Source organism: Bubalus kerabau, chromosome 8, assembly GCF_029407905.1.
Source record: "Bubalus kerabau isolate K-KA32 ecotype Philippines breed swamp buffalo chromosome 8, PCC_UOA_SB_1v2, whole genome shotgun sequence".
NCBI classification, from domain to species: Eukaryota; Metazoa; Chordata; class Mammalia; order Artiodactyla; family Bovidae; genus Bubalus; species Bubalus kerabau.
Genome location: NC_073631.1, coordinates 86463499 through 86487510, shown reverse-complemented (window position 1 = coordinate 86487510; position 24012 = coordinate 86463499).

Here is a 24012-nt window from a genome sequence, read left to right as displayed (position 1 = left end):
TTATATAACAGAACTTTCATCAATGCTCTTTATCTTGATTTTTTTTTCATTCTCCAAACTCTTTTACATTAGCCAAGTAGCAGAAGAAAAGGTACCTGACTTTTCCTCCTATGAGTGAAGTTCCAAATAAACAGTTGCATATGGATTATTCCCTCCAAGAAAAATTTATAAAATAATTGAGAGCCTCCTGTGTAACAGGTGACTGAGAAAATACCTATATTGAAACAGGTAGAAAAAGCTGAGATACACTCATGTCATTAACGCCCCCCCCACCTCCCCCCAGCACAGCACTTTACAATTGGGAGGAAATTCCCAACACCAAGCTCTCCTTGAGTAGCAAAGGGCTAGGGCTTGGACCACAGATCTAGCATCCCAACTTTTATGGCTGCCATGCAACGGACTAGCTTACAAATCACTTAACTCTGAGAGCCCATGGGGCTGTGCATTCCCAAGTCTCCTGGGACCACATAAAACAGGCAGTTTTTACACAGTAGTTTTCCTGGCTCAGTGCAGAGGGAGTAGGCAAAATGCCAAGCTCCCAAGGGAGTTATTGAGTACACCATCAAGGTAAATAAGTAACTATAGAGTATAAATTAGTGTGGAGTAATAGTATTACTGACCCATTTCATTAAATTATACAGGTAAAAATTGAAGATTATAATAAAATGCTCACATGGGTGTAATTTTGTACTCAACAATAGGTTTCTTTAAACGTTTAAAATCTAAAACTAATACCTGTAATTTAGTGAACTTTTGGGTCATGTTTGGCATTTCTAATGTGCATTTCTTACATTTTTTCCAGATTTTTAGATTTTTTTATTAATTCCATGTTCAGTGGACTAGAACTGTTTCATATTATTGGTATTATTAGAGAACTCTTATGTTTTGATTTTTATCACTTTGCATATGATTAGCTTTATAATAATGATCAAGATTACTTTATGCCTTATTGTTGAGAAATGGAAGATGTTCATGAAATACTCAGTACTATTATTTCTGTCAACTGTTTCTCACTTTCCATTAACATAGCATTGCAAATGCTGAAGGCTCCAAATGCAAGTGAATCTATTTTGTGGATATACCTATATTGCTTATTTTTTTCTTAGCCTTTAATTTTTAATGTTATATTATGAAGATGATGGGGAGGCAATGTGATAAATGAAAGAACAGATATTGATTATCTCTTAAATTCCAATGGAATTAGTTTCTATACATTCTTACCTGTCATATAACAGGTGTTCTTCATTTTCCACATACTCCACTAGTGTCCAATAAAAAGTATTATCTACTAGTATGTGTAGTTTAGATAGCAAACGTGCAAATTTTAATGACTTAATTCTACATATTTGAAACCTCTGAAATAAACACTTTAAAAAGTATAGCCACAAGCATTTATAACCATGTAGAGAGGCATCTATGTAAAAACCATTTTTGCTTTTGTAAATTTATGTTCAATTAGTTGGAGTCAGTCATCATCCATTAGATGTGAACTCACTTATTTTTCTTTCTCATTTCTGATGTATGCTGTCTCTTGAAAATCTACATTCTTTGTTTTTTATAGTCTAGTTGTTGGAGGTCTCTTCTTATGTGTGTTTGTATGACTGTAGTAAATATATTTTTGTAACTTCTTTTTCCTATCTTACTACTTTTCTGCAATATTATATGTGCTTAGAATAATTAAAACTAGCAATACTGCTGGAGAAGGCAATGGCATCCCACTCCAGTACTCTTGCCTGGAAAATCCCATGGATGGAAGAGCCTGGTAGGCTGTAGTCCATGGGGTCGCTAAGAATCGGACACGACCGAGCGACTTCACTTTCACTTCTCACTTTCATGCATTGGAGAAGGAAATGGCAACCCACTCCAATGTTCTTGCCTGGAGAATCCCAGGGACGGGGGAGCCTGTTGGGCTGCCGTCTATGGGGTTGCACAGAGTCGGACACAACTGAAACAACTTAGCAGCAGCAGCAGCAATACTGCTAAATGACTCTAATGGGTACTATAAGAAATTTTGTGTTACCTAGTTACCTATAGCTTCCCACGTGGCACAGTGGCAAAGAATCCACCTCCCAATGCAGGATACACAAGAGACGCAGGTTCAGGATGATCTTCTGGAGAAGGAAATGGCAACCCACCCCAGTGTACTTGCCTGGAAAATTCCATGGACAGAGGAGCCTGGTGGTCTGCAGTCCATGGGGTTGCAAAGAATAGGATATGACTGAACACATTGCACACAGGGCTACACACAGTTAGTCTGTATAGTTAGGAAACAGAAACTATATCAGTAAATTGAACACAGAAAATTTCATTTGAAGAATTGTTAACTAGAGAAGAAAATCAAGATGTTGGAGTGGAAGGATACTAAACTCATCTCCCCCCACAGACATACCAAAAATACAACCTCATGTGAAACAACTTTCAATGAAAACAACCTCTTCTACTACCAAAACTATAAAGAAAGATACTCACGGAACTGAGTAGGAAGAGAACAGAAGCAACTGAGTCAGAACTTTCAACACAAGCAGAGGACATAGAAAAGGAGGGGGATACTACTGACTCACGGATCCTCCTTGAGGAGTGAAGGGTTCAAGCCACATATTAGGTGCTATAGCCCTGGGGTTTGACACCAGGAAGATGAGTATTCCTTAGCTGATTTGAAGACCAGTGGGATTTAACATAAATACTCCAAGATGCTGAGATTCTACTTGCTAAGAGGGTACACACACACTTGCTTATGCCGGGGACAAGGCAAAGAAAGCAGGTTGAAAACTGCATGGAGCTTCAGCCAGTTACCCACTACAGGCCCAGTGCGCATCCTAGCCCACACCAGTCATCCACCCCAGCCCTCTTGCTCTGGTGTTGCTCTTCCTTGGGGTGAAGGCTGCCTTTGCCAAGAAGAGAGCACTCACATAGAACAGAGTCAGCTGAGGCACAACTCTGCCTGTGAACAGGGTTAAGACAACCATTTTAGCATGCTTGCATGCAGAATCTGCAGGTTGGAAACTGCCTGAGACTCTAAGCAGCTTCCCAGTACCACCCTAGCATGCACTCAGATTGTACTGGATGCCTGCTTCATCCCCTCTTGCTCTGGCACTGCTGTACACTAGGGCAAAGTCAGCTATTGCCAAGGAAAGTATGCTCACTCAGCAGGGACAGAACCAGCTTGGATATGACCTCAGGGCTTCTGCACCAGTACCTTGGGCCCCGACTACCCAACAACAGGGTGGTGACTACCAGTGAACACAGAAAAAAGCTCCAGCTCACACCTGTCTCTGACTATAACCCCTTCAGTCCTACATCCCACCAACATGGTAGTTGCCAGTTGGTACCAGGTACCAGATGGTACCCCAGGAGAAGGCATGTCCCATGCTCACTTCAGATCCAGCTCCTCCACCAAAACCACTAGGCACACACAGATTGCACAGGGACACGCTCATATAAGAACAGTCCCTCAAAGCATTAGCTATTTCACCTAATTTCATAGAGACAGAGAAATTTAAGCAAAATGGGAAGACAAGAAAATGAAACATATATAAATAATTTACCAGCTAAAGAGTTCAAAACAATAGTAATAAGAATGCTAACTGAATTTGAGAGAAGAACCAATGAACACAGAATTTTAACAAAGAACTAGAAAATATTAAAAAGAGCTGAAAAATTATAATTGAAATGAGAAATACACCAGAAGGAATTAACAGCATACTAGGTCATACAGAAGAGCACGAGCAATCTGGAAGATATGATAATGGAAATCAACCAGTTAGAACAGTAAAAGGAAAGAGATTTAAAAAAATAGAATAGTTCAAGGAAGCTCTAAGATGATCTCAAGTACACCAGCGTTTGTGTTTTAGGGATCCTAGAAGGAAAAGAGAGAGAGAAAGGTCGAAAATGTTTAGGACTGAAAACTTCCTGAACCTGAGAAAGGAAACAGATTTCTGGGTAAAGAAGGCACAGAGAGTCCCAAACAATATGTATTGAAAGAGACTCACACAAATGTCATAATTTAAGTGGCAAAAATTTTTTAAAGAATTTTAAAGGCAGCAAGAGAGAAAAAAAATGTCACAAGGGATCCTCTGTAAGGCTATCAACTGATCTAGAAACAATAGCAAAGACATGGAAGCAATATAAATGTTTATCAACAGATGAATGGATAAAGAGGATGTACTACACACATACATAAAGACATAAAATGCAATATTGCTTATTAAAAATATCAAAATTTTGCCATCTGCAACAAAATATATGGACCTAGAATGTATTATACTTAGTGAAATGAGGCAGATAAACACTGCATGTTGTATTCTGTATGTGAAATCAAAAAGTAAGACAAGTGAATGTAATAAAACAGAAGCAGACTCACAGATATAGAGAATAAATGAATGGTTACCAAGGATTTGGTAGGAGGAGGATTTGGGGGAGGGGCAAGATAGGAATAGGGGATTAAAAAGTACAAACTACTATGTATAAAATAAATATGTTACAAGGTTATATTGTACAGCAAGGAATATAACCAATATTTTATAACTTTATAACCTGTAAAATATTGAATCACTATTTTGTATACCTGAAATTGAGATAATATTGTAAACCTACTGTACCTCAAAAAAAGCCTATATATCTATAAAGGCTTTCAAAAAGAAAATGAGTCAGAAATTAAATGAAAGAATCAGAACATCACTATTTTACAAACATAATTTCGAGAGGGAGAAATTAAAACTGCTGTTTTGTGGTCGAGCTGTCTCCTGAATATCTGACTGCTGGAAAAGCAGGGAGTGGAGTAGGGAGTGGTACTCCTTGGGAGACAGGGCAGGCAATTTGGTCTAATCTTCTAATAAACATGCTAATAACTGGACTTTTTAAAAAAGGAATTAATGCTGTTTGCTAGGAGGTCTGTTCTTTTCTATAGAATTCTCTTATCAATTCTGATAATCCCAGAAGAATTGCTGATGGTAAACAAAACTAGAATCTATGGAATCATGAAGCATGATCTCCAGGAAAATTTCATGTGAACTCTGTAACCATATGAAAATGAAATGATGTTTTTAAACATAGACAGTCTCAGAGTGTGAGGCCATCCACAAACTTGACTTGGAGGCTTCATCTCTTATCCTATACCAGAAGCATATGCCCACTATAAGAAGAAATGATCTAGGGATATTACTAAGCCTCTTCTTCTTTTATCTATACCTCTTACTTTATTGTGCCCTTAGAATTACTAGTTAAGCTTGAAACTGGTTAATATCTCAGATTTACATAGGTATATGATACTTTGTTAGCTCATAAATGATTCTGACCTTGTTCATAAATAGGAACCAAACTGTTGGGTAAAAAGTTAATTGGGGATAGGAAAATAAAGAGAACTCAAAGTTTTTTTTACTACTTATAAAGGAAAAATATTCATTTAAAATCGTGAAATCTGTGAGGCAGTCTATCATTATGTGCTTCCCTCATAAAGTCCACAGGGTCACAAACAGTCAGATACAGCTGAAGCAATTTAGCACGAAAGAAGGCTTGTAAAGATGCTCAAATTGAATTTAGTCAAACTTCTAGACAGAACTTCAAGTTTACCGGGAATATATCAACATCTCAAAGAACACTATGAAGAAACAATCTGATGGATCCCAAATGTGGGATATTCTATGAGAAGACTGACTTATTTTTTTTTAATAGTCAATATCATAAACAACATTTTCTCAATTTAAAAAATAAGCAGAGCTAACTATGCTGGGGGACTATAAAATATATGACAAAAAGTATTTATAAACGTAAGGAGTACATGTAGAAGACCCTGTTCCTATTATTGCCTTCAGAAACGTCTCATGGATATGTGAAGAATTCAACAAATATTTGATAAATTTGTCTGTCTATAAGTATGAGATGGCTGGATGGCATCACTGACTCGATGGACGTGAGTCTGGGTGGACTCCGGGAGTTGGTGATGGACAGGGAGGCCTGGCGTGCTGCGATTCATGGGGTCGCAAAGAGTCGGACACGACTGAGAGACTGAACTGAACTGAACTGATAAGTAAAGTGGGTATCTTATTAAACATTTAATCTGTTTGAGGCCAAGGAGAAAGATATAGTTGAGTAGTATTTGTACTTGTCTATTAAAATCACATCAAAATAAAAAATTTCAAAACATAAGGCAACTGTAATTAGCTAATGGCACCTATTTTTCAGAAACTAATAAAGACATTGGTTTGAACAACAAACTTTGCAAGACTAATATTTTTCATTGCCAAAATGACTTTCTTTTTTATATATTGTTTTTATTAATCACTTCACTGTAAACATCATAAAACTTTATAATCAAACATTTTGTAAATAGAATCTATACTACAGTAAAAGAATTACCACAATTATTTACATGCGGTAGTGATGAATTTTGCATTTATTGAAAAGAAGTGTACAAACCATCTGCTTTAAAAAAATTTAAATTCAGAAATCTCAGAGCATTACTATCACACATTTTGTAAATACCTCACAAGCACTTAGAACACAGTTGCCAGAGAGTACTAGCCTCCCTAATAATATTTATATAGCTTTTAATGGGCTTCTCTAAGTTTTTTATAAAACCACTTGAACATTGTCAAAGATATAGTCAAATGCCATGGTCAAAATTGATTCCACTGACTAGTACATCAACATTTTCATGTAATTTATAACTGTATCCAGTTTTTTAAACCTTTTTCCTCTATTAAGATAAGTTCAGTCGCTTAGTTGTGTCTGACTCTTTGTGACCCCATGAACCGCAGTGTGCCAGGCCTCCCTGTCCATCACCAACTCCCAGAGTCCACCAAAACCCATGTCCATTGTTTCAGTGATGCCATCCAACCATCTTATCCTCTGTCATCCCCTTTTCCTCCTGCTCTCAATCTTTCCCAGCATCAGGGTCTTTTCAACTGAGTCACCTCTTTGCATCAGGTGGCCAAAATATTGGAGTTTCAGCTTCAACATCAGTCCTTAAAATGAACACCCAGGACTGATCTCTTTTAGGATGAACTGGTTGGATCTCCTTGCAGTCCAAGGGACTCTCAAGTGCCTTCTCCAACACCACAGTTCAAAAGCATCAATTCTTCAGTGCTCAGCTTTCTTTAGCATCCAACTCTCACATCCATACATGACCACTGGAAAAACCATAGCCTTGACTAGATGGACCTTTGTTGACAGAGTAATGTCTCTGCTTTTTAATATGCTGTCTAGGTTGGTCATAACTTTCCTTCCAAGGACTAAGCGTCTTTTAATTTCAAGGCTGCAATCACCATCTGCAGTGATTTTGGAGCCCATGTATAACCTTTAATCTGATGTAGAACATCACTAAAGCTTATCTATAACAAATTTGGGATGTTTTGTTATAGTACATAAAATATTTCATGAATGTGTCTGATTAATTTTTATTAAGTGTATTCATTGGTAAGATCCCCTGGAGAAAGAAATGGCAACCCACTCCAGTATCGTTGCCTGGGAAATCCCATCGACAGAGGACCTGGTGGGCTATATCCATGGGGTCACAAAAGAGTCAGACACGCCTTAACTAACAAAACAAAAAGTGTATTTATTGTATTAGTTTGAGCTTAGTGACTCAGTCATGTCCAACTCTTTGCAACCCCATGGACTGTAGCCCGACATGCTTCTCTGTCCATGGGGATTCTCCAGGCCAGAATACTGGAGTGGGTCACCATTCCCTCCTCCAAGGGATCTTCCTAACTGAGGGATCGAACCCAAGTCTCCCACATTGTAGGCAGATTCTTTACCTTCTGAGTGACCAAGGAAGCCCAATATTAGTATACCAGAGAGCAAATGCAAAGGAAAATAATTTTCTTTTACTTTTTCTCAGATTTTCTGTTCATGGATAGTTTACCTAATAAGCATTTGCCTGCCACCACATTGCACTCATCTCACATACTAATAAAGTAATGCTCAAAATTCTCCAAGCCAGGCTTCAGCAATACATGAATCATGAACTTCCAGATGTTCAAGCTGGTTTTAGAAAAGGCAGAGGAACCAGAGATCAAATTGCCAACATCCACTGGATCATGGAAAAAGGAAGAAAGTTCCAGAAAAAAACATCTATTTCTGCTTTATTGATTATGCCAAAGCCTTTGACTGTGTGGATCACAATAAACTGTGGAAAATTCTGAAAGAGATGGGAATTTGAGACCACCTGACCTGCCTCTTGAGAAACCTATATGCAGGTCAGGAAGCAAAATTAGAACTGGACATGGAACAACAGACTGGTTCCAAATAGGGAAAGGAGTACGTCAAGGTTGTATACTGTGACCCTGCTTATTTAACTTCTATGTAGAGTACATCATGAGAAAAGCTGAGCTGGAAGAAGCACAAGCTGGAATCAAGACTGGCAGAAGAAATATCAATAACCTCAGATATGCAGATGACACCACCCTTATGGCAGAAGAGGAACTAAAAAGCCTCTTGATGAAAGTGAAAGAGGAGAGTGAAAAAGTTGGCTTAAAGCTCAACATTCAGGAAACTAAGATCATGGCATCCTGTCCCATCACTTCATGGGAAATAGATTGGGAAACAGTGGAAACTGTGTCAGACTTTATTTGGAGGGGCTCTAAAATCACTGCAGATGGTGATTGCAGCCATGAAATTAAAAGACACTTACTCCTTGGAAGGAAAGTTATGACCAACCTAGATAGCATATTCAAAAGCAGAGACATTACTTTACCGACAAAGGTCTATCTAGTCAAGGCTATGGTTTTTCCAGTAGTCATGTATGGATGTGAGAGTTGGACTGTGAAGAAAGCTGAGTACCAAAGAATTGATGCTTTTGAACTGTGGTGTTGGAGAAGACTCTTGAGAGTCCCTTGGACCGCAAGGAGATCCAACCAGTCCATTCTAAAGGAGATCAGCCCTTGGTGTTCTTTGGAAGGACTGATGCTAAAGCTGAAACTCCAGTACTTTGGCCACCTCATGCAAAGAGTTGACTTATTGGAAAAGACTCTGATGCTGGGAGGGATTGGGGACAGAAGGAGAAGGGGACGACAGAGGATGAGATGGCTGGATGGCATCACCACTCAACGGATGTGAGTTTGAGTGAACTCGGGGAGTTGGTGATGGACAGGGAGGCCTGGCGTGCTGCAATTCATGGGGTCGCAAAGAGTCGGACACACTGAGAAACTGTACTGAACTGAACTGAACTGAACAGATTTTGCTACCTCCTCACTTTCAGTAACAGGATGTCAATAGTCCTTGACTTCTACCAGAGACACTTGTTCAAAGTCTATATTGTATTCTTCTCCCAGTATGCCCATAGGGCTTTGAATGTCGAGTGACTTGAAGCCATATGCTGCTGCTAAGTCGCTTCAGTCGTGTCCAACTCTGTGCGACTCCATAGACGGCAGCCCATCAGCCTCCTCCGTCCCTGGGATTCTCCAGGCAAGAACACTGGCGTGAGTTGCCATTTCCTTCTCCTGCCAGGAGCCAGCGTGAGGAACTCCGCCCGTGGCAAAGGCCATGAGGAAGGAGGCTCGGCATATGCAAAGCTGGGATCGAGCCTCAGGAGTCCCCCTGGAAATTCTTGAGTATCTACCCCCAAAACCAGAGTCTGCCTACTTTACTGCTTTGTGCTCTCACCTACATCTCTGACTTTACGGAGGGCTATCCTGGGCGTGACAAGAGTGTTTTAGTTCACAACCGTGAGAGGCATGAGATGTTCTAAACTGTCTGAATACAGATTCCTTTGAGCAGTTAAAAGATTGATTAGAAATTGTATTGGTGAAGGGTTTTTCACTTGTTGGGCCAATGTTTGCTGCTAAGTCTCCATATCCCTTACCTACTGTGTCCCTGGCAGTGTATTGATTAATATAATTGGTGTAAGTAGTAGCTTTAATGTTTGTAACCTTGGACCCTTGAGTTAATTCTTTTTCTTGTTATAGCCCACCACACCTTTGCCCTATAGAAATGCAACTTTATCTAATGCTTTTGGAGGGTGGCGCCTGACTAATCACCTTTAGAGAAAAATAAGTTTTCTGAAGAAAGGGTCTTAAAATGTTAACATGCCTCTGGGCCAGAAGATGATGCAAATCACCTAAACTTTTGCATATGATAAGTGTGCAGGAAGAAAGCCTGGCTTACTGCAGGACTCTACCCCTTCCCCCATTATCCTCTATGCATAACTTAAGGTATAAAAACTACTTTGGAAAATAAAGTACAGGCCTTGTTCACCGAAACTTGGTCTCCCCATGTCATTCTTTCTCTCACCTTCTGGCTGAATTATTCAGCCTCTTTTCTCCACTGAATTTCCTTACAGAGCTATCCTTATTTAACCACTCTTTATATCCTTAATTAACATTTAATTAAGCAATTGTCCTGATCCTCGCCGATGCCGTCCACGCTTTGAATTCCCTGGATCCACCGGGGCTGGACCCCGGCATTCTCCAATGCATGAAGTGAAAAGTGAAAGTGAAGTCACCAAGTCGTGTCTGACTCTTAGCGACTCCATGGACTGCAGCCTACCAGGCTCCTCTGTCCACAGGATTTTCCAGGCACGAGTACTGGAGTGGGGTGCCATTGCCTTCTCCGAAGCCATATAATCCTCCACTAATGGTTAGTTCTAGTTGTCTCCCGATTTTGAATCGCATCTTTGGTCTTGTCCTTAATTTGGACAACTATGTTGTTCTGTCTGGGAGACAATCATGACACTAGCTAATTTTAAAAATAGTAAGAAATTACAACCACTTTGGATAATTTAAGGGCAACGGATACTAAAAGTATGATCCTATCCTATGACTCAGAAATTCTACCCTTTGTTATATACTCAAGAGAATTGACTGTATATACATATATGTATACTAAAGGATATTAGAAGAATGTTTATAACAGTTTTATTCCTCATTGTCCAAATTGAAACTATCTCCTTACCTATCTACAGTAGGATGGCTACCAAAATTGTGGTACATGTATACAACTGAACAATATATAGCAACAAAAAAGATCAGTTGCTGCTACATGGAAGTCTTCGATGAAACTCACAGTCATTATGATGAATAAAATAAGTCAACATAAAGTATGACTATGTATGATTCCATTTATAAGAAATTAAAGACTAATCTATAGTAACATAATGCAGAAATAGTGGTTTTCTCTGGGACCAATGACTGAAAGTGGAAGGGCACCATGGATCCTTAAAGTATGTTAGGAATGATCCAGGAAGTTATTATACAACACATTGAGATTTTATACTTTGTTCCCTTCAAGTTTTTATAACTCAAAATAAAGAGAGCAGAATGTTCTAGCATGAGAAACTGGAAATTCCTGGTTAATCAAGCATCATGAGAAAACCTCTGTTCATATTAAAGAAAAATCAAGAGACATTTTGCATATTTTTGTTTAAATATTTAGGAAAACCCCATATAAAAACATTTCAGTATTAATTCTGTATGTTATTTTTTTTACAGATATACACATCTATAGAAGTTCACTTTAATCTTTTGATAAAATCTAAGAAAATAAGTGGTGAAAAATGAATCTGAGTTCCACTTAGCTCATAGAATACACAGAAAGCAGTGATTCCAGAACAATATTTAAAAAAAAAAAAGGAAAAATCCTGATTACCCATTGAATAAATTATCCCACCTTTCATCTTCTGAAACTGTATAATTTTGACAATTAAGGTATGAACAAAAATATATTTGATATACAAATATCTTAAGCATATATAAGGTTTTTCAATAATTAATTCATTGAGTGAGGTTTGCTTCAATTTAGTGTTCTTAGTTCCAGGTGAAATCATCTATTAGTGAATATGCTCTGTCTTAGAAAGCCTAGGGAAAGAAAAAAACACCTTTGCCAGAAAGATGGCTGTGGTTAAGCTTTCCAGGACCAAGTACTGTCCTTCCAGCTCAACCAATCACTAGAGTAATAGAATTTTTATGCTCAAATTATTCTAGGTATTTTACTAGACAGGATTGTAGCAGATTTCGATACTTAGTGTTTTCTTATGGGAGATGGGAACAGGCTTCCTATGCTTAGTCTTCTGAAACCCTTTAGACTCTGACCTGCATTTATGGAATGAGTCTTCTCAATTCTTTGTTGTACCTATTTTAATTAGATTCTTATAAAACTCCAGTCCCAACTCCTATGCGAACTTTCATAAAGGCAAGAAGATCAGCTCATTCAAAGTTTTATTATTGAAATCTACAACATGAACTCTAAGAAATCAGTTTGTGATTACTTGTAAATTTGCCCTATGAATTCATGAAGAATGAAATGATTAAGCTGCTGGTTCTATACCAGTAACTCTTTCACTTTGCCTATATAATCTTCTGAAGAGCAAATGTAGGTCTTCTTGTCAAACAACATATTGCATGAAACATCATTAAGAAATCATCTAATGAGGTATTATTGTGTAATTATCTCAGTATTGTAATTTAACTTTGTTTTGTAAAATAAACCAATCATTTTCCTCATAGCAGTTCATAGTCATGTAGAATTTCCTTTTCTTTTTCTATATTTTTAAACTTAGTTTTCTTGCCAGAGGCAGAGATGTTTCTGAGGCTCTAAATCATGTTGTTGGTTCTGCCCCATTATTTTATACACTTCAAGTTGCAACTAGCAATACCTATATAGAAATTTATATAATAGCATTAAATAACGTCACACTAAATGCATTTCTTCAAGGATGAACTAAATGTTCATATACAGTTTGTATTTAACAGTCACACAGAAGCACATTGAAGATACTTAAAGGCTGAGAGAAGTCTGAGACCTCTAGTTTTCAGTTCCTCTAGTGAAATTTTTGGTTATGACAAAAATGTTCTACTAAACACTTTTCTTTTTATGGTCTAATTTTTCTGGGAGGTATATTGATCAAAAGTATTTTGGCAGTTGAAACTGAACAATATAATAATGTCCAGGTTCTCACATGCAGCTGCATAATGTACTGATGTAGTAAATGAAAAGCAAGACAAAAAACCCCTAGGAGAGCCCATAAAACATAGTATTACAGACTATTAACTTCACTATAGATATCCAGTACTATATGAGAAATATTAAAAGAGAGTTTAAAGTTACAACTGCAAAGCATTAATTCATTTCCTACTAGTGTTTTCCCAAGGGCCAGTTTTAGGGTTTGAGGGGATTTAAGTTTTAAATAGCGTTCAGTTCAGTTCAGTTCAGTCGCTCAGTCGTGTCTGTCTCTTTGCGACCCCATGAATCGCAGCACACCAGGCCTCCCTATCCATCACCAACTCCCAGAGTTCACCCAAACTCATGTCCATCGAGTTGGTGATGCCATCCAGCCATCTCATCCTCTGTCATTCCCTCTCCTCCTGCCCCCAATCCCTCCCAGCATCAGAGTCTTTTCCAATGAGTCAACTCTTCGCATGAGGTGGCCAAAGTATTGGAGTTTCAGCTCTAGCATCAGTCCTTCCAAAGAACACCCAGGACTGATCTCCTTTAGAATGGACTGGTTGGATCTCCTTGCAGTCCAAGGGACTCTCAAGAGTCTTCTACAGTGTTACTTCCTCACTAACTGACCTTCTTATTTGGTTCAAATTACATAAGGAAAGAGACTGCTTAGAAAACAGTATTTTGGAGGAAATAGGCAAAATCTTTCTGAAGACAAACTTCCAAACTGACATTATGATTTTAAAATGGTCTGTGAATTAATACAATTGTAACATAAAATATAATGGTTAGATAGCATCACCTACTTAATGAACATTAATTTAAATAAACTGCAGGAGATAGTGAAGAACAGGGAAGCCTAGTGTGCTACAGTCAATGGGGTCTCAAAGAGTCAGACAAGACTTAGTGACTGAACAGCAACAAAGATAAAATGTGAAAGCAACCACTGAGTATATAGATTTCTGATGTGCATGATTGAAAGTTTCTGAGTTCACGTCATGCCTGGGTGATTCTGCAAATCCATTATAAGTGCACACTTCAGTAGGACAAATAAAACACCTGTGATGTCAGTAGTATACATAAAACCACTTTTACTACAGTACACAAGAACAATTTATGTCAGCCATACATTTTAAAAACATTGTGGCATACTGTATTTATGAAGTCAATGTATTTATTTTGATAGGAAAGAATATCCTCGTGGGGGTCTACCGAGAAGTGATATTTTATCAATTATGTGTAAATAGTATGTATACTGTTTCTAATGTTTTTGAAGTTTAAACTCCAATCACAAGCCTGTCTCCAACTGTCACCTTTTTTGTTGACAAAATATATATTAGGTTCTCTGAAAATACAATATGACAAAGTCTATTTGGAAAATTTGTGTATAAATATATAGCTGAATTTCATTATGCTCTATGGCTCATCTGCCACTCACAGTTAGTTTCCACAGGGTCTTTGTAAGGTCCAATAAGCCTGAATTAACATCATAAATTATAGTTTTAAAAAACATTGCTGTGAATATCAGTATTTATAAATCTTTAGTCAAAGTATTGACATCATAATATTGGGAATTTAAGTTAAATTGATAGACAATAGCCATGAAATTAAAAGATGCTTTCTCCTTGGAAGAAAAGCTACAACCAACCTAGACAGCATAAGAGACACTGATGTATAGAACAGTCTTTTAAACTCTGTGGGAGAGGGAGAGGGTGGGATGATTTGGGAGAATGGCATTGAAACATGTATAATATCATATATGAAACAAGTCACCAGTCCAGGTTCGATGCACGATACTGGATGCTTGGGGCTGGTGCACTGGGATGACCCAGAGGGATGGTATGGGGAAGGAGGAGAGAGGAGGGTTCAGGATGGGGAACATGTGTATACCTGTGGTGGATTCCTGTTGCTATATGGCAAAACCAATACAATATTGTAAAGTTAAAAAATAAAATTAAATTAAAAAAAAAAAAGTGGAGACATTACTTTGCCAACAAAGGTCCGTCTAGTCAAAGCTATGGTTTTCCCGGCAGTCATGTATGGATCTGAGAGATGAACTATAAAGAGTTGGACTGAGCGCCGAAGAATTGATGCTTTTGAACTGTGGTATTGGAGAAGACTTGAGAGTCCTTTGGATTGCAAGGAGATCCAACCAGTCCATCCTAAAGGAGATCAGTCCTGAATATTCATTGGAAGGACTGATGCTGAAGCTGAAGCTCCAATACTTTGCCCACCTGATGTGAAGAACTGACTAATTGTAAAAGACCCTGATGCTGGGAAAGATTGAGGGCAGGAGAAGGGGATGACAGAGGATGAGATTGTTGGATGACATCGCTGACTTGGTGGACATGGGTTTGACTAAGCTCTGGAAATTGGTTATGGACAGGGAAGCCTGGCATGCTGCAGTCCAGGGGCACGACTGAGTGACTGAACTGAACTGAGGCTATCATGCTGCTGCTGCTGCTGCTGCTGCTAAATCACTTCAGTCGTGTCCGACTCTGTGCGACCTCATAGGTGGCAGCCCACCAGGCTCCTCCATCCCTGGGATTCTCCAGGCAAGAGTACTGGAGTGGGTTGCCATTGCCTTCTCTGAGTCTATCATGGTGACATGCTTAACATTGCTAATTATGTTGTACATTTATGAAGAAATTAACATTTATTACATATGAAATGATACTTTTATTTTTTATTTTCTAAGATATTAATGAGATATTAAAATAAGACAAGTAGCAGTCTATAACATTCGATTTTTTCTATTCAGAGTTTATGATAACTAAATCTAGACTACAAAAGTTTTCCTTTGAATTATTCAAATAGTGATATTAAGAAAGCAAAACACACAGAAAAATAGTATAATTTTTTAGTGCATGAGAGAAACTGTATTATTGTGAGATGTTAGTTTAGCCTGCTTATATATAATGCATGTTCATTATAAGTGATTACTCTCTATTTTCTGCATGAGAACCAAATGAATTTCATATGTTAACATTTAGCATTTACAATATTGCCTCCAAGTGCTACATATTCTTGAAAGAAATGAATTTACCTTTATGACTATCTTCAATTTGAACTATCTTTATAATTAATAGGGGCTTCCCTTGTAGCTAAGCTGGTAAAGAATCCACCTGCAATGGGGGAGACCTGGGTTCGATCCTTGGGTTAGGAAGATCCCCTAGAGAAGAGAAAGGCTACCCACTCCAATATTCCGGCCTGGATAATTCCATGGACTGTATAGTCCGTTGGTTAAGATTTTATTGCATATGAAGATCTAATATACTGGACTCAACATTTATGTGTCATAAAATTCAGATTCTATAATATGTAGCATCTATATTCCAAATCCTGAAAGATGATGCTGTGAAAGTGCTGCACTCAATATGCCAGCAAATTTGGAAAACTCAGCAGTGGCCACAGGACTGGAAAAGGTCAGTTTTCATTCCAATCCCAAAGAAAGGCAATGCCAAAGAATGCTCAAACTACTACACAATTGCACTCATCTCACACGCTAGTAAAGTCCTGCTCAAAATTCTCCAAGCCAGGCTTGAGCAATACGTGAACTATGAAATTCCTGATGTTTAAGCTGGTTTTAGAAAAGGCAGAGGAGCCAGAGATCAAATTGCCAACATCGGCTGGATCATTGAAAAAGCAAGAGAGTTCCAGGAAAACATCTATTTCTGCTTTATTGACTATGCCAAAGCCTTTGACTGTGTGGATCACAATAAACTGTGGAAAATTCTGAAAGAGATGGGAATACCAGACCACCTGATCTGCCTCTTGAGAAATTTGTATGCAGGTCAGGAAGCAACAGTTAGAACTGGACATGGAACCACAGACTGGTTCCAAATAGGAAAAGGAGTTCGTCAAGGTTGTATATTGTCACCCTGTTTATTTAACTTCTATGCAGAGTACATCATGAGAAACATTGGACTGGAAGAAACACAAGCTGGAATCAAGATTTCTGGGAGAAATATCAATAACCTCAGATATGCAGATGACACCACCCTTATGGCAGAAAGTGAAGAGGAACTCAAAAGCCTCTTGATGAAAGTGAAAGTGGAGAGTGAAAAAGTTGGCTTAAAGCTCAACATTCAGAAAACGAAGATCATGGCATCTGGTCCCATCACTTCATGGGAAATAGATGAGGAAACAGTAGAAACAGTGTCAGACTTTATTTTTTGTGGCTCCAAAATCACTGCAGATGGTGACTGCAGCCATGAAATTAGAAGACGCTTACACCTTGGAAGGAAAGTTATGACCAACCTAGATGGCATATTCAAAAGTTCGTCTAGTCAAGGCTATGGTTTTTCCTGTGGTCATGTATGGATGTGAGAGTTGGACTGTGAAGAAGGCTGAGCGCTGAAGAATTGATGCTTTTGAACTGTTGTGTTGGAGAAGACTCTCGAGAGTCCCTTGGACTGCAAGGAGATCCAACCAGTCCATTCTGAAGGAGATCAGTCCTGGGATTTCTTTGGAGGGAATGATGCTAAAGCTGAAACTCCAGTACTTTGGCCACCTCATGCGAAGAGTTGACTCATTGGAAAAGACTCTGATGCTGGGAGGGATTGGGGGCAGGAGGAGAAGGGGACGACAGAGGATGAGATGGCTGGATGGCATCACTGACTCGATGGACGTGAGTCTGAGTGAACTCCGGGAGTTGGTGATGGACAGGGAGGCCTGGCATGCTGCAATTCATGGGGTCGCAAAAAGTCTGACAAGACTGAGCGACTGATCTGATCTGGTATATACATATATCTAAGAGATATATATATATATATATGAAAATAATATTCCCGTATATATCATGGGAAAAATAAAATAGGAGTCACTTAATTTTCACAACACAAAAATAAAGTAGAATTTTTGGTAATACATATACCCTAAAAATTTAATTTACCTTAGTTATGTGTTACATATATATCACATAGTTATACATCATACGTATGCCTTGATAGCATGTAGGATGAACTGATACATTCATTGAATATCTTTCTTGATGTTTCAGTGCAACACATTCACCAATTTTAATTATATTTGTAATGATTTTTAGTATAGATTTTGAGAATGCAAAGACTAGGCTAATATACCATCTTGTAAATTTTTCTATTTTGTACCATTTTTCCTTTGATCACTAGCTTGCCATGTCTACATGATGATAAACTTCAGTAGTTTCTTTCCCTGACTACCCCTTTGGATTGCCTAGGGAATTTTTTGTATACCAATGTCTGCTTTCCAAATATGCTGATTAGATTGATACGGGCATGAATTAGGTGTGGCTATTTTTAAAAATAGCTCTTAAATTGATGCTAATATGCATGCAGAATTGAAAATTCGGGAACTGGGATAAATTGACTGTCCCTATCCTACACACACACACACACACACACACATGCACACACGCACACACAGTTTATTTCTCAAAATCCTGACCACAAAACAAATAAAAATTAGGAGAATGTGCAATGGGTCTCATGTTTAATCCTTTGATTTTAGACTTTCTTTTATTGGATGTTTCTTTTTTTTTTTAAGAATCATTTCCTTGTTTCTTTGAGCTGCCACTTTTCTGGAATTCTATCTATTGCTGGCCTTATTTTAATTAAGCATCTAGCATCATTAAGAATTAAGCCTTGTTAGGGTGTTAGAGATGCAGTTTATCAGTTTAGAGTTCCCTAGATTGAATACCATAATCTTGATTTAAGTAATCAACACAGAGTCCAGCTGGTGATTTTACTTACAAAAGTGTTTTAAAATTAAAGTTAAGAGATAGGAAAAACCCAACACTTTGAAATTGCTCTATTGGCCTAACATATAATGAATTGAGACAAATATATACACAAGAATACTGACTTTTGTATCATGCATTGCAGCTTTCTGTTCCCTGTGTATCAAGTGAACAAATGCATGCTGCTTCTTAATTATGATTACTACCAATAATGTAAAACATGAATTCACATATATTGCTTGCTTTCTATACACAAGGCTCTTTTATTAAAATTGTGATATGAATTAATAATTTTAAATAATCTTAAGTGCTTCTCTAGTAGCTCAGATGGCAAAGAATACTCTTTACCCTAATGGCCTCTGGTCAGTGGAGCAAGACTGTTCAACCATTCTATTCTATTAGTAGGAGTCTTGCAGTTTTACAGATGATGACATATTTTGCAAACTATAAAAATAATAAGTATGGAAAAGTATAGACTTTTCAAGTAAGACATGGGAAACACAATGATTATATAAATTTCATGGAGGAGAGATAGTTGAAACTGTTCTTATTGCTTTTAAAGATTCAAGTCACATGTATACCTGTGGCAGATTCATTTGGATATTTGGCAAAACTAATACAATTATGTAAAGTTTAAAAATAAAATAAAATTAAAAAAAAAAGATTCAAGTCAGAATGTTAGATGTTTATTTTCTTGGATTCACCACCAACCAAGTTATATTTGAATTCCATTGAATCAAGCTGGAATTGAGATTGCTAGGAGAAATGTCAATAACCTCAGATATGCAGATATCACCACCCTTATGACAGAAAGCGAAGAAGAACTAAAGAGCCTCTTGATGAAAGTGAAAGAGGAGAGTGAAAAAGTTGGCTTAAAACTCAACATTCAGAAATCCGGTCCCATCACTTCATGGCAAATAGATGGACAAACAGTGGAAACAGTGACAGACTTTATTTTAGGGGGCTCAAAAATCACTGCAGATGGTGACTACAGCCATGAAATTAAAAAACGCTTGCTCCTTGAAAGAAAAGCTATGACCAACCTAGAGAGCATATTAAAAAGCAGAGACATTACTTTACCAACAAAGGTCTGTCTAATCAAAGCTATGGTTTTCCCAGTAGTCATATATGGATCTGATAGTGGACTATAAAGAAAGCTGAGCACCGAAGAATTGGTGCTTTTGAACTGTGGTATTGGAGAAGACTCTTCAGAGTCCCTTGGACTGCAAGGCGATCCAACCTGTCCATCCTAAAGGAGATCAGTCCTGAATATTCATTGCAAGGTGATGCTGAAGCTGAAACTCCAGTCATTTGGCCACCTGATGCAAAGGACTGACTCATTGGAAAAGACCCTGATGCTGGGAAAGATTAAAGGCAGGAGGAGAAGGGGATGACAGAGGACAAGATGGTTGGATGGCATAACTGACTTAAGGGACATGAGTTTGAGAAAACTCCAGGAGTTGGCATTGGACAGGGAGGCCTGGAGTGCTGCATTCCATGGGGTCACAAAGAGTCAGACATGACCGAACGACTGAACTGAACTGAACTGAATTCCAAATGAGGCCCATTAATATTCAATGAAACCTACTAGTATTTAGATGCTAGTATAGGTTATAGAGATAGATCATCTTTAATATATATTTAGTAAAAGGATTCAAAGTTAAATTATCCTAAGATAGATGTCTAATTCTATAATTATTGTGCTTTAGTAATACTAGAGTATGCTTGGTTGCTTATTTTTAAATAGAGCATTCTATCCAAAAGCAGCAGAATACACATTTTTCTCATGTGCACGTGGGACATTCTCCAGGATTGGCCAACATGTTGAGCCACACAGTGAGCCTTGGTAAATTTAAGAAAATTGAAATCGTGTCCAGCATCTTTTCTGACCATAGTGCTATGAGATTAGTAATAAACTACAAGGGAAAAAACTGTAAAAACCACAATGATGTGGAGGCTAAACAATATGTTACTAAAGAACCAATAGATCACTGAAGAAATCACAAAATATCTAAAGACAAATTAAAACACAATGATCGGAAGCCAATGGGATGCAGCAAAAGCAGTTCTAAGAGGGAAGTTTATAGCAATACAATCTTACCTCAAGAAATAAGAAACATCTCAAATAAACAAACTAACTTTACACCTAAAGCAGCTAGAGAAAGACAAACAAAACCTAAAGTTAGTAGAAAGAAATAAAGCATAAAGATCAGAGCAGAAATAAATGAACTAGAGATTTAAAAAAAAACAATAGCAAAGATCAATGATATATTATTTTTGATAGAATAAGTAGATGAATATGTTCTTATACAACCACTGCATTCTAGCTTTTCTTTCTGTAACACTGCTGTAATTTCTCATCCATAGTCAACAATAACTTCCACAAAGCTTACTTCAAAGTTCTCTTTTAGTGTCATCAGTCTTGAATTAGCAACAATATTTGCCGCACTTGTTTACTTCCTTACCTTTGGAAGACTTCCTTCACTTATTTCCAGAACACCTCCTTCACTTAGTCTTCCTCCTTGTGTTCTTAGTTGCTCAGTCATGTCTGACTCTGACCTTGTGGACTGTAGCCCACCAGGCTCCTCTGTCCATGAGGTTTCTCTAGGTGAGAATACTGGAATGGGTTGCCATTCCCTTCTCTAGAGGATCTTCCCAACCCAGGGATTGAACTTGGGTTTCCTGGATTGCAGGCAGATTATCACTGAGCCACCAGGGAAGCCCTTAGTTTTCCTCCTAGTCCGTGGAAATTCCTTTTTATTTGCCTATGTTGATTCCTCTTCTCTCAATCTATTAAATATCAAATTTTTCAAAGACTTAGTTCTTATATCTTTTTGTTTCCCTATTTTCATTCTCAGGACACCTTATCCAGTCCCTGGGCTTAGGTAACACCTATATGTCCCAAATGCCTGCATTTGCATCTCCATTCCACACTTATTTGCTGAATCATAACTCATAATTTCTTTTTTTTTTCTAACTCAAAATTTCAAATGTTTACTCAACATCTCAATTTGGAGGTCAAATAAATGAATCAAAACTGAAGTCTTGATCTTGTTCCCTAAAGCTTGCCTACCTATAGTTTTCCTCATCCAGAGATGGGAATTCTGTCCCTCCAGTTTTCAAGCCATATATTTTGATGTCATTTTTGGCTCTGCTTTTTGAGTCAACAGTAGCACGTGCCATTCACATACTTACATCCATTCTATCCATTATTAGATCTAGCTGAAAAGTATATTGAGAATTCCATCTACCTTCATTACTGCTGTCGCCCTGGTATGAACTACCATCATCATGCATCACTATACTTCTCCTGGCAGGTCTCACAATTTTTGCTGCTGTCCTTCTATAAATTTAAAAAGAGTAGTTAGAAGGTTTACTTTGAAAGTAAGTCCAATAATTTCATTATTTAAAATTCATCCATGATTCCCAGTTGTCTTCACCCAAATCCTATAAGATCTCTTCATCTCCCCTTCAGTCATTCCACTTTAACCACAATGGCTAAGGAGCACGTTCACAAACCAGACAGTCCCTGCACTAAGGAAGGGCCTTTGGTTTATCTGCTTTATCAGTTATCTCTCTGAAGCACTCTTCCCCAGGTATCTGTATTGCTAACCTACATCTCTCTGTGGTCTTTGCTTGTATCTCACTTTCTCAGTGATGGAAATGTTGGCTATTCTGGTTGGTAATGCAGTGTACCTCTACCTCATTTTTTTCTCAGCTTTGACAATCTCAAGACTTCTTTTACTGCTTAATTTGTTTTTCTTTCTGCATGACTCTTATCACCTTCTACATTGTGCACAATTTACCAGTCTATGATGTTTGCACCTTACAATGTGTCTCATTCTTCTAGAACAAAAACATTGAGAGTCAGTGGTTTGAAATTTCACCCTTATTTTGTAAATAATTATTTATATAACTTGGAGAACTCCTTTGACCTTTCTGGATATTGATTCTCTCTTTCGTTAAAAGTGGAGATTTCGCTTGGTGATTTCCAGGTCCCTTCTAACCTAAAATTGTGTCCAGCTCTAACTTATTTCTCTTGGCAAAACTCAATTGCATTATAAATCTTAAAATTGGATTTTACTCGACAGAGAGTCTATGAAATTGGCTGTTGGAAACACAAGAGCCCAGTAGTAGCATCAATAATTAGTTGCCTCACTGAAAGTGCATTACTTTTTATAAAACCTCCCCCTTTCCCTGGAGATGACTGCATTTCTCAGGGTAAGCTGTTTTTTCAATTTAATGCATTGTTAAAACCCAAGCAAGTTTAAAAGGGTTTTTATTGTAGTTAAATACTTTATTTGGACTTGGAATGCAGCTACAGAATTACTGTAACAACTTGTTCTGTGTTGAATGTACAATACACAGATATGATTGTGATGTACAATTACAAGATAAATTGAATTTTTAATCTTTGAATTCACTTATCTTGAGTAGAAAATAATAGTTTTCCTAAAGAGTTTACTTTAATCAGCTAAAGCAAGAAATTGGTTGAATCATATTACAAATTTTTTTTATTTTATGTGGATAGACCTATTTTCAGATTCCTTTTGGGGAAATGATAACCTCTCTTTTTAATCCAAAGGATATTACTCTTTCTAAACTGTCACCTCAGGACTAAAATCTTGTTGGAGCATGAGAACTAGGTGGCCATTTCGGGAGGTCTAGTGCTTGCCTCAGCAGTCTTTTCAAGAACTCACTGGCTGAACCAAATTATCAGAGGTCATGAGAAGGTTGCTTCTGGCATTGAGCATCACACTGATGGCCCGTCTTAATGCAGCCATAATTTTTAACAACATTACACACACAGCACCAGGAAAATTCAAGATTTACTAGTCCACCCACTCCCCAACCTATAGATTGATGCCAGTTCACAAGACTCTGGAATCTCAGTAAAAACCAGCTTCTTTTAAGTCAATTCTCATAATTTATTTCACTTTGAACGCATTGTTGGCAGATTCTTTCTACTTCAAGTATCTTTTGTGACTTAAATACCAACAGATATCTTCATTTTTACTAAAGAATGACTTAACTATTTGACTGACTGTATATGTCTGTCCATTTTTTGAATTACCCTAGAACACCTACTTTTACCAGTGCATTTAACAAGCCACACTCATCTATTAACATTTGAAATGACTTCTGCAATGCAGCTTGTACAAAAAGCTTGGTTACCAGAGGATTGGGGGGATAAATGAGCAGATAGGGATTGACACATACACAATACCATATATAAAATAGGTAACTAATAAGAATCTGCTGTGTAGCACATGGAACTCTACTCAATATTCAGCAATGGCCTATATGGAAAAGTAATCTTAAAAAAGAGAGAGAGTATATATTTGTATATGTATAACTGATTCACTTTGCTGTATACCTGAAATTAATACAACATTGCAAATCAACTATATTCCCCAAAA